The 11,279-nt window shown below is 36.6% G+C and overlaps 1 non-coding gene across 1 annotated transcript; it reads right to left on the reverse strand.

The window, feature by feature from the left end:
• Positions 1 to 1,635: 1,635 nt before the first annotated feature.
• TRNAC-ACA (transfer RNA cysteine (anticodon ACA)) lies at positions 1,636 to 1,708 on the reverse strand. Its single transcript has one exon. It is a non-coding gene; the product is annotated as a tRNA-Cys (tRNA).
• Positions 1,709 to 11,279: the final 9,571 nt, after the last annotated feature.

Raw genomic sequence — 11,279 nt, forward strand, 5'->3', positions numbered from 1 at the left:
AATAAAGCTTTTGCTTCTGCTTCCAGTTCTTTGTATGGCTACACACTAAACACTATCCTCTTTGATCATAATTTTTTTGATCATATCCTCTTTGATCTCATTTCATGGCTGCAGTCACCAACTACTGTGATTTTAGAGCCCAAGAGGAGGAAATCTGTCCCTGCTTAAACTTTTTTCCATTCTATTTCTCAGGAAGTGATGGGACTAGACGCCATGATTTTAGTTTTTTTTTTTTTTTTTAATATTGAGTTTTAAGCTGGCTCTTTCACTCTCCTCCTTTACCCTCATCAAGAGGCTCTTTAGTTCCTCTTGGCTTTCTGCCATTACAGTGGTATCATCCACATATCTGAGGTTATTGATATTTTTCCTGACAGTCTTGATTCCAGCTTGTAACTCATCCATCCTGGCATTTCGCATGATGTGTTCTGCATGTAAGTTAAATAAACAGGGTACAAAATAAACAGCCTTATCATACTCCTCAGTTTTGAACCAGTCAGTTGTTCCATACAGGGTTCTAACTGTTGCTTCTTGACTCGCACACAGGCTTCTCAAGACACAGGTTGTTATTAGGTTGTTACTATTTGGTTGAAAGAATTTCCAAACCTGATTAAAACTGTAAATTCTTAGATCATAGTTCAGGGCAGTCTTAATTAAAATCTCAGTAGAGTTTTGATTCAAAAATTTATCAGCTTATTATAAAACTATGGTGAAATGCAAAGGATGTATAATGAAAAAGTTTTAAAGTAAAATATTAGAAGAATAATGCTACTGTTTTCAAAACTTTGATAAAGAAAATAGTATTACCATTACTGGAATAAGAATGTAAAAAAATAAGCCAGAGAGAGACAGATAAATACTGTATAATACCATTTATAAATGAGGAATCTAAAAACAAAAGACACGTGTACCCCAATGTTCATCGCAGCACTGTTTATAATAGCCAGGACATGGAAGCAACCTAGATGTCCATGAGGAGATGAATGGATAAGAAAGCTGTGGTACATATACACAGTGGAGTATTACTCAGCCATTAAAAAGAATGCATTTGAATCAGTTCTAATGAGGTGGATGAAACTGGAGCCTATTATACAGAGTGAAGTAATCCAGAAAGAAAAACACCAATACAGTATACTAACGCACATATATGGAATTTAGAAAGATGGTAATGGTAACCCTGTATGCAAGACAGCAAAAGAGACACAGATGTATAGAACAGTCTTTTGGACTCTGTGGGAGAGGGAGGGATGGGATGATTTGGGAGAATGGCATTGAAACATGTGTGATATCATATAAGAAATGAATCGCCAGTCCAGGTTTGATGCAGGATACAGCATGCTTGGGGCTGGTGCATTGGGATGACCCAGAGGGATGGTATGGGGAAGGAGGTGGGAAGGGGGTTCAGGATGGGAAACACGTGTACACCCGTGGTGGATTTATATTAATGTATGGCAAAACTAATACAGTATTATAAAGTAATTAGCCTCCAATTAAAAATATATATGAAGTGAAGTGAAGTCGCTCAGTCATGTCTGAATCTTTGCAACCCCATGGACTGTAGCCTACCCGGTTCCTCCATCTATGGGATTTTCAAGGCAAGAATACTGGAGTGGGTTGCCATTTCTTTTTCTAGGGATCTTCCCAACCCAGGGATCGAACCTGGGTCTCCTGCATTGTAGGCAGACGCTTTTACCATCTGAGCCACCAGGGAAGCTAAAAACAAAAGCTCCAACTAATAGAGAGTAGAATGGTGGTTCCCAGGGATGAGGATAGGGAAAAGGGGAGAGTTTGGTAAAAGGGTATAAACTTTCAATTATAAGATGAATAAATTCTGAGGATCTGTTACATAGCATGTTGACTGTAGTTCACTGTACAGTCTTGTGTACTTGAAATTTGCTGTAGATACCTAAGAAGACAAAAGACCTGTACTCCAAAAACTGTAAGATGCTGATAAAAGAAACTGAAGACAATACAAACCTATGGAAAGATATACCACATTCTTGGTTTGAAAGAAGCAATATTGTGAAAATCACTGTACTATCCAAGGCAATGTACAGATTTCAGTGCAGCAATCCCTATCAAACTACCAATAGCATTTTTTACAGAACTAGAATAACCATAAAAAATCTTAAAATTTGTAAAGAGACACAAAAGACCCTGAATAACCTTAGCAACAGGCAGAGAACCAGAGATCAAGTGCGAACATCTGCTGGATCATCATAAAAGCAAGAGAATCCCAGAAAAACATTTATTTCTGTTTTATTGACTATGCCAAAGACTTTGACTATTTGTATCACCACAAACTGTGGAAAATTCTTCAAGAGATGGGACTACAAGACCACCTGACCTGCCTCTTGAGAAATGTGTATGCAGGTCAGGAAGCAACAGTTAGAACTTGACATGGAACAACAGACTGGTTCTAAATAGGAAAAGGAGTACGTCAAGACTGTATATTGTCACCCTGCTTATTTAACATATATGCAGACTACATCATGAGAAACACTGGGCTGGAAGTAGCACAAAATGAAATCAAGATTGCTGGGAGAAATATCAATAACCTCAGATATGCAGATGATACCAGCCTTATGGCAGAAAGTGAAGAGGAACTAAAGAGCTTCTTGATGAAAGTGAAAGAGGAGAGTGAAATAGTTGGCTGAAAGCTTAACATTCAGAAAACGAAGATCATGGCATCCAATCCCATCACTTCATGGCAAATAGATGGGGAAACAGTGGAAATAGTGGCTGACTTTATGTTTTTTGGGCTCCAAAATCACTACAGATGGTGACTGCAGCCATGAAATTAAAAGACGCTCACTCCTTGGAAGGAAAGTTATGACCAACCTAGACAGCATATTCAAAAGCAGAGACATTACTTTGCCAACAAAGTTCCATCTAGTCAGGCTATGATTTTTCCAGTGGTCATGTATGGATGTGAGAGTTGGAGTATAAAGAAAGTTGAGTGCTGAAGAATTGATGCTTTTGAACTGTGTTGTTGGAGAAGACTCTTGAGAGTCCCTTGGACTGCAAGGAGATCCAACCAGTCCATCCTGAAGGAAATCAGTCTTGAGTGTTCATTGGAAGGACTGATGTTGAAGATGAAACTCCAATGCTTTGGCCACCTGATGTGAAGAGCTGAATCATTTGAAAAGACCCTGATGCTGGGAAAGGTGGAAGGCAGGAGGAGAAGGGGACAACAGATGATGAGATGGTTGGATGGTATCACTGACTCGATGGCCATGAGTTTGGGTAAATTCTGGGAGTTGGTGATGGACAGGGAGGCCTGGCATGTTGCAGTCCATGGGGTCACAAAGAGTCGGACATGACTAAGTGACTGAACTGAACTGAAGTGAACCTAAGCAATCTTTTTTAGCCTTAGTGAAATCAGATTCAGAGTCTTACTGTACAAATTTTTATATAAGGTAGATAGGTAGCTACGTAGATAGAAAGAACAAAAGAAAGAAGAAAGAAAATAAAATGTATGCCACTTAACTACATTTTTATCAGCTTAATATCTCTAAGAAGAGGATCATATGTGATTCTAAGTCATGATTAAATTGAAATAAACTGGTTATATGAAGCAAATTAACTGTGATAGGTTCAGTGTTCAAGCACTTCTTGAAACTACTAGTGAACAGTTCTTTGTATCCAGACTACTTGTGTGTGTTTTGGGGGAGAAAGGTGTAAAGTGGATGGTATAATGTAATGCCTGGTACAGAGTAAGCACTCAGTAAATGGTATCTATGGACAATTTTCATAGCTCATTTTAAGAACTTTTTAGAAATACAGGTTTTCACATCTACATTTTATTCCCTTCTCATTACTCATAATTCCCCAACTCCTAATTTTATGCTTTAAATTTATACTCATCTGTTTTATTGAATACATTTCTTTGGAACTCAAAATTTTAGTTTAGGAAATAAAAGTATAGAAAATACATGCATATACATTAAAAAGTGTTGTTATACTGGTGATAAAGATTAAATTATTTGAATATAGAAAAAGAAAAAGCATTCTGGAAATCACACTCTACCATATAAAAGCCCAAAAAGAAAAGTGAGAAAACAACAACAAAAAAATGAACCAAAAAGTCTTAATGGAAGAGGAAAGGAGTAAAAAACCAAACCTATTCTCCTTCAAACTTCAGACACAATGTCTCAAATAATAAATGTTTCTCAGTAACTACATCAGCAGAGCTCATTTAAGCACAAAGAAAATTCAGAGATCCACCCAGATTCAAGATGAACATGGCCTCTGAGGCCATGCAATCCAATTTTTTATGGTTTGAACATTATATTTTACTTGTTTCATATTATACTTGCCCATCTGTTTTTAAACGTGAAATAATAGGAACAGGCAAGCTAAATGGTCATCACAGAACACAGTCATCAGTAAACCAAAGCTCAGCTTCACCAGGGCTTGCCCTGTGAAGAATCCATATAAATTTTCTGCATGATAATGTATGTTTCTGACCAAAAAAAAAAAAAAAAAAATAGGGTGAAAGATGCCATTCGCCTGACTCTCCAGGCATGGTTGTAAAGCAAGCCAAACTTTCATCTAAATTTTTAAAAATGCTTGGATATTCATTAAGAATAATAAGTTTGCTTTTGGCAAATTGAACTTAGACAAATTATGCATCTCTACCATTTCTAGTATATCCTCTCAAATCTTAGTAAAGACTTTTCTAAAATCTGTTGGATTGGCAAATACTGAGCCTTACTATACATCTTAAATACTTACTATACATCTTACACTGAAAACATTCTAAAAATGAGCACTGTCCTTTTGCTATAAGATCGTCCACACACCATATTATCTCTAGGGATCCTTTCTTTATATGCTGTACTAAACATAACAATTTGTTCCTCTACTTTCTTTCTTTCTTTTTTTTTTTAGTTCAACACATATAAGCATGAATTTTCGAGTCAATTCAGGTCTTATGTCCTTCACTTAAGGTCTCATGGTCTCAGTAAACACATACTACCGGTAAGATAAATTTTTGTTGATTAGAAATATGTTTAGCTCTAAGGTACAGAGTGTTTAACTAACAGCTGCTTAAAGATATAGGTGAATTTTTCTCACCAGGAATCTTTGAAATTGTTTGCTGCAGTTGTTTGCTCTGTTTGCTGCTCTGTATTGCCAGTAGGAATGCAACCTCTTTCACTGTTTCTTCTCTACCACGCTTAGTGATTGGATTTTGTCCTCATTTTTGTTCTTTCATGGTCATAGGATGGCTGCTTTCATATACAGATTACACATTAACATAGTATGGCTCTGTCCCCTTAGCAAGAAGCAAAGCTTTTCAAGACTTCTCTCACTCTTGTTGGCAGGTTTTCAGTTACATACCATTGTCCAGAATTTAGTTATAGTCAATCATATCTCAAGAGAGGCTGTAAAATAAGGGAATATGGTTCCTGAAATTGGCTTAGAACACTAGTTTTCCATCACATAGAAGGTGGCATGAAAGGGGAAAGTGTATAGATTCCTAGCAGTGTAGTCCACGATTTATAATAAATAGCATTTATTCTATAGGGCTATTATGATAATTTTATGAGAACGTATAATTATTTGTCACAAGCTGTGTTTATAATGATTTGTAGGGCCATGATTTTAGCTATAGATTTATACCTGCTTTAACCAATCATACTATGTTCTACTTAAGGATAGGAGCTATATTTAATTCGTTTATGTATGTTTGGATACCTCACACTATTTAGAATAATGAAGATGAAGGCCAAGTATTGGCAATTATAGCTTTTACATGTAAGCATTTATTTTTTTCTGTCTTTTAATTTGTATTACCTACCACTTTATGTCAATCAATATTTTTGTAAAATTTATAATTATACTGCAAGCTTTGTGAGGTTTAGCACTATGGGTATTCCTATCTTTGTTAACTCTTCAAATTATCAATGTTCTTTGTTTAAAAAAAAGACAAACATATTGGCCAAGAATATCTCAAGATCTTGCAGAATTTATACTTGACATTTGTAAACAAAAGATCAAGTTGCTTTACTCAATTCCCCAACATTATATCACCTTTATCTTTAGGAAGACAAAGCCTCTGGTTTCCTCCTGGCCTCATAGAGAGTTCACTGACTTATTCCTTTTTCAAAGAGTTGTATCCTATGTACTTTCTCTGATCATTAAAGAAAAATACATTTTTTGTGACAGAGGGTGAGGAATTAATTACAAGGAAGAATTGACATTTTTATTGAATATTGGCCAAGTGACTACGAGCTACATTTTTTTTAAAACATTTCTAACTCAGAATAAATCAAAGTAGAAAATATTATTAAAGACATAACCTTCCTGCAATCAGAGGAGGAAAATGATAGTGATTTGTGAAGGGAAGGAACTGGCAAAACAGGTCAAGTCATAATAGACCACACATCTAATAGATTCTTTTGAGAAAATTAATAAAAATTGTTAGAAAAATTCTAAATTCCCTACCCTTTTTAATCTCTGAAATTTATTATTATGTAAACTATGAGGGCATAAATATTTATTGCGTGGCAGAGAGTAAGAACTTAATAAAAATTATTGAAGTATTAATAAAATTCAAATGTGGAAAAATCCAACTAAAACTGAGAGAAAAACGCCCACTTCCAGAGGATGATGCTACTTATTTTTTAGATCAATTATGCACGCCCATCTCTGGGAATTCTGCCAAACATATTTAGTGATTCAACTATATCAACATCCAGAGAACGTACTTTCCATGTTTGCTCTTCCCCAAGTTTTGGTAATTACCAGTAATCATTAGAAAGTTGGAACACACAAAAGACAGTAAATGAAAACTAGTGAGTTGATGGTAAACAATATAAGATACAAATTCAGTGCCCAGAGGCTCAAAATCTCCTTGTCTTAAAAAAATAAAATGTGGTCTTTACATATATCAATTCAGAATAAGTACATAACAACAATAACAACAAAAAATCACTTGACATTTCAGATAATTCAGATAGTGTAGCATTAGAGGTTGTCACTCTTGGTTCTGACCATAGAACTCATTTAGACTTAACTTCAAACCCCTATGACTTCATGGAATGCTAAAAACTTTTGTCATATCCCTGAAAGATGGACACATAGCCTCTGGCCAAACACTATGTTGAAATTTAATGATGGTCAAACCTGGTATTATTAAAAAATCTAAGTATGTACATTTCCTGTAGGATTTAGTTACTAGAGTCTAGGGTCTCAATGTCAGAGAAGGCAAAATCCAACAACCCCATGACCTAATGCTCTCTGAAAATTACACATTTCATTCCACCTCCTTCCATATATCTTTCTCATTGGAGAGTTAAAGAGCTTAACCAACTTGCTCTTAAAAGTCCCTTAGTCCCATGATGTGTGATACACAAGAAATGAGGAACACTGAAAACTGAGAAAGAAACTTTTAACTTAAGAGACTATGAGTCATATTGACTTACAGAGTTCATAATTTTAATGACATTTATTAACAACAGATTTAACATTGACATTTGTAGACCTCTAACTTTTTAGATAACCTGAGATAATCTGCTGCTGCTGCTGCTGCTAAGTCACTTCAGCCGTGACCAACTCTGTGTGACCCAATAGATGGCAGCCCACCAGGCTCCCCCGTCCCTGGGACTCTCCAGGCAAGAACACTGGAGTGGGTTTCCATTTCCTTCTCCAATGCATGAAAGTGAAAAGTGAAAGTGAAGTCGCTCAGTTGTGTCTGACTCTTGGCGACCCCATGGACTGTAGCCTACCAGGCTCTTCTGTCCATGGGATTTTCCAGGCAAGAGTACTGGAGTGGGTTGCCATTTCCTTCTCCATGAGATAATTTAGATAACCTCAGATATGCAGATGAAAAAACCCTTATGGCAGAAAGCGAAGAACTAAAGAATCTCTTGATGAAAGTAAAAGAGGACAGTGAAAAAGTTGACTTAAAACTAAGATCATGGCATCTGGTCCCATGCCTTCATGGCAAATAGAGCTCCAAAATCACTGCAGATGGTGACAGCAACCATGAAATTAAAAGACGTTTGCTCCTTGAAAGAAAAGTTATGACCAACCTAGCATATTAAAGGTCTGTCTAGTCAAAGCTATGGGTTTTCCAGTAGTCATGTATAGATGTGAGAACTGGACTATAAAGAAAGCTGAGCGCCAAAGAATTGAAGTTTTTAAACTGTGGTGTTGGAGAAGACTCTTGAGAATCCCGTGGACTGCAAGGAGATCCAAACAGTGCATCCTAAAGGAAATCAGTCCTGAATATTCATTGGAAGGACTGATACTGAAGCTGAAACTCTAATATTTTGGCAACCTGATGCAAAGAACTGACTCATCTGAAAAGACCCTGATCCTGGGAAAGATTGAAAGCAGGAGGAGAAAGATACAACAAAGGACGAGATGGTTGGATGGCATCACCGACTCAATGGACATGAGTTTGAATAAACTCTGGGAGTTGGTGATAGGCAGGGAGGCCTGGCGTGCTGCAGTCCATGGGGTCACAAAGAGTCAGACACGACTGAGTGAACTGAACTGCACTGAACTGAATTTTCTAGAACAAAGCTTCACACACAATTTATGTAGCTATATTTGGCTCTAAAGCATTTTCTACATCGTTCAATTTAATTTTAATTAATTAGTATCACCAAAAAGTTGGGTAAGAGCCCAGTACACACAGAGGTAACTCATAAATACTAATTAGTAAACTAGCAATATCTATCAGAGAAGTTAGGAGTTTGCTACTGAAAAGAGATTCCAAATCCCCCATGGAAAGCCTAAATATGACACACCCTGTGAGGCAATCCACACCCACATTGGGAGGTTCTCAGATGGGCCCTTCCAACTCACTCTTTCTCCAGCTAGAATAACTTCCTACTAATTCATAATTTTATCAGTACTAGGATTGGCCATTCTGAATGTTTTCTCTTGACTCTGTTTGCTAAAGGCAGAAGATAACCACCTGCCAGGACCTCTCTCACTCAAGATTTTTCCCTATTTTTGGAGATCTGGATTTCCCTTCATCAAAATCCGTTATATCTAGGTTATATTTAAGTATTTTATTATGTCAGTGTCCTTGACAAGTTATCTAGAAATTCCTTGAACATGAAACATGGCTTTTCATAATCATATTCAAAAATCATATTTCATATTAAAAACTCAGTGAAGGACACTTTTTTTTTTTTCATTTACAGGATTAATATTTCAGAGGTGTGAAAGAATAACAAAAAAGGTCATAAAAAAGGTCAGGGTAACTAAAAGATATTTCTCTCCAACCTGTAAAGTTTTGCTTTCTTTGTTTCTTCTAAAGCATATCTTGATGGTGCCACATCACTGAAACAACTACATGTTGATTAAAGCTTAATTCGTGCTTAATTCATGTTGGTATCGGAGAAGGCAATGGCTGCCACTCCAGTACTCTTGCCTGGAAACTCCCATGGACAGAGGAGCCTGGTAGGCTGCAGTCCATGGGGTCTGGAAGAGTCGGACACGGGACATGACTGAGCGACTTCACTTTCACTTTTCACTTTCATGCATTGGAGAAGGAAATGGCAACCCACTCCAGTGTTCTTGCCTGGAGAATCCCAGGGATGGGGGAGCCTGGTGGGCTGCCATCTGTAGGGTCGCACAGAGTCGGACATGACTGAAACGACTTAGCAGTAGCAGCAACAGCAGCAGCATGCTGGTATAAAGTGACTATTATTTCCTTCAGGAAAATAGTGGACTAAACAAAGATGCTCTTATCCTTATATAAATGCCAACCAGAATTGAAAGAGACACGTGTACCCCAGTGTTCATCGCTACACTGTTTATAATAGCCAGGACATGGAAGAAACCTAGATGTCCATCAGCAGATGAATGGATAAGAAAGCTGTGGTACATATACACAATGGAGTATTACTCAGCCATTAACAAGAATACATTTGAATCAGTTCTAATGAGGTGGATGAAACTGGAGCCTATTATACAGAGTGAAGTAAGCCAGAAAGAAAAGCACCAATACAGTATACTAACGCATATATATGGAATTTAGAAAGATGGTAACAATAACCCTGTATACGAGACAGCAAAGAGACACAGATGTATAGAACAGTCTTTTGTACTCTGTGGGAGAGGGAGAAGGTGGGATGATTTGGGAGAATGGCATTGAAACTTGTATAATATCATATATGAAATGAATCGCCAGTCCAGGTTTGATACATGATACTGGATGCTTGGGGCTGGCGCACTGAGACGACCCAGAGGGATGGTATGGGGAGGGAGGAGGGGGGTGGTTTCAGGATGGGAACCACATGTATACCTGTGGTGGATTCATGTTAATGTATGGCAAAACCAATACAATATTGTAATTAACCTCCAATTAAAATAAATAAATTTAAAAAATAAAATCATCCAGGGAGGTATTTTTAAAACTTAGTGCCTTGGTTGCACAACAAAGTGAATATACTTAACACTACTGAACTGTATGGCAAAAACCACTACAATATTGTGAAGTAATTAGCCTCCAGTTAAGAGAAATAAATTATTGTTTTTAAAAATGAAAAAAAAAATGCCAATCAATGTATATACATACACACACATATATATTTATCTCCTAGTTTTAATGATTTTAAATAAAACATTTAAATAGGCTTATTTAAATCGTAAAAGCAATAATAGAGAACAATTAATGCATTATGTGTATGTGATCTTTTGCTGGGATCTTGCTTCAAATGCAGCCACAGCTGGAGCAGTCAGAGCTGATTAATTAGTGAGTCCAGGAGGACACAGGGCATTAGTGACTGTCACACCCTGGGATATTTTGGGGAGAGCCTCAATAACATAATGAATAAAATTTGCATATTTTTTTCTATAACTTGTAAATAAAATTACAAAGAAATTGGCCTCAAGTATTCTCAAACATATGAAAGCAAATTCAGTTGTAATTTGATAACCCAGAAATGCTTCCAAAATGTTTCATAGCCACTTCACAAAACAGAGCATTTTCTTGATCTATCAAAAAATACTAAGTATTCCCATGGATAAAAATAACATGTGTAATATCCATATAGTAAACATCTATACTAGACATTCCTGAAGGAAGGTTATTGATTTTTCAACCTGACATTTACCTTAACCAATGACCGTTTCTTCCTCATCTCCATATTTGTATTAGTATGAATAAGCATATTATTGATTTGAACATATATAGAACAAGTATTCACTGTTTAAAGCATTGTCTTGTCGATTTGAAGTAGTTCTATATTCAGGATCATGAAAAAAGTAACTATACTTTCTGCACACATGGCACTGAGTCAGACTTCTTAGCTGCC

This window comes from Bos indicus, chromosome 29 (assembly GCF_029378745.1).
Source record: "Bos indicus isolate NIAB-ARS_2022 breed Sahiwal x Tharparkar chromosome 29, NIAB-ARS_B.indTharparkar_mat_pri_1.0, whole genome shotgun sequence".
Lineage (NCBI taxonomy): Eukaryota > Metazoa > Chordata > Mammalia > Artiodactyla > Bovidae > Bos > Bos indicus.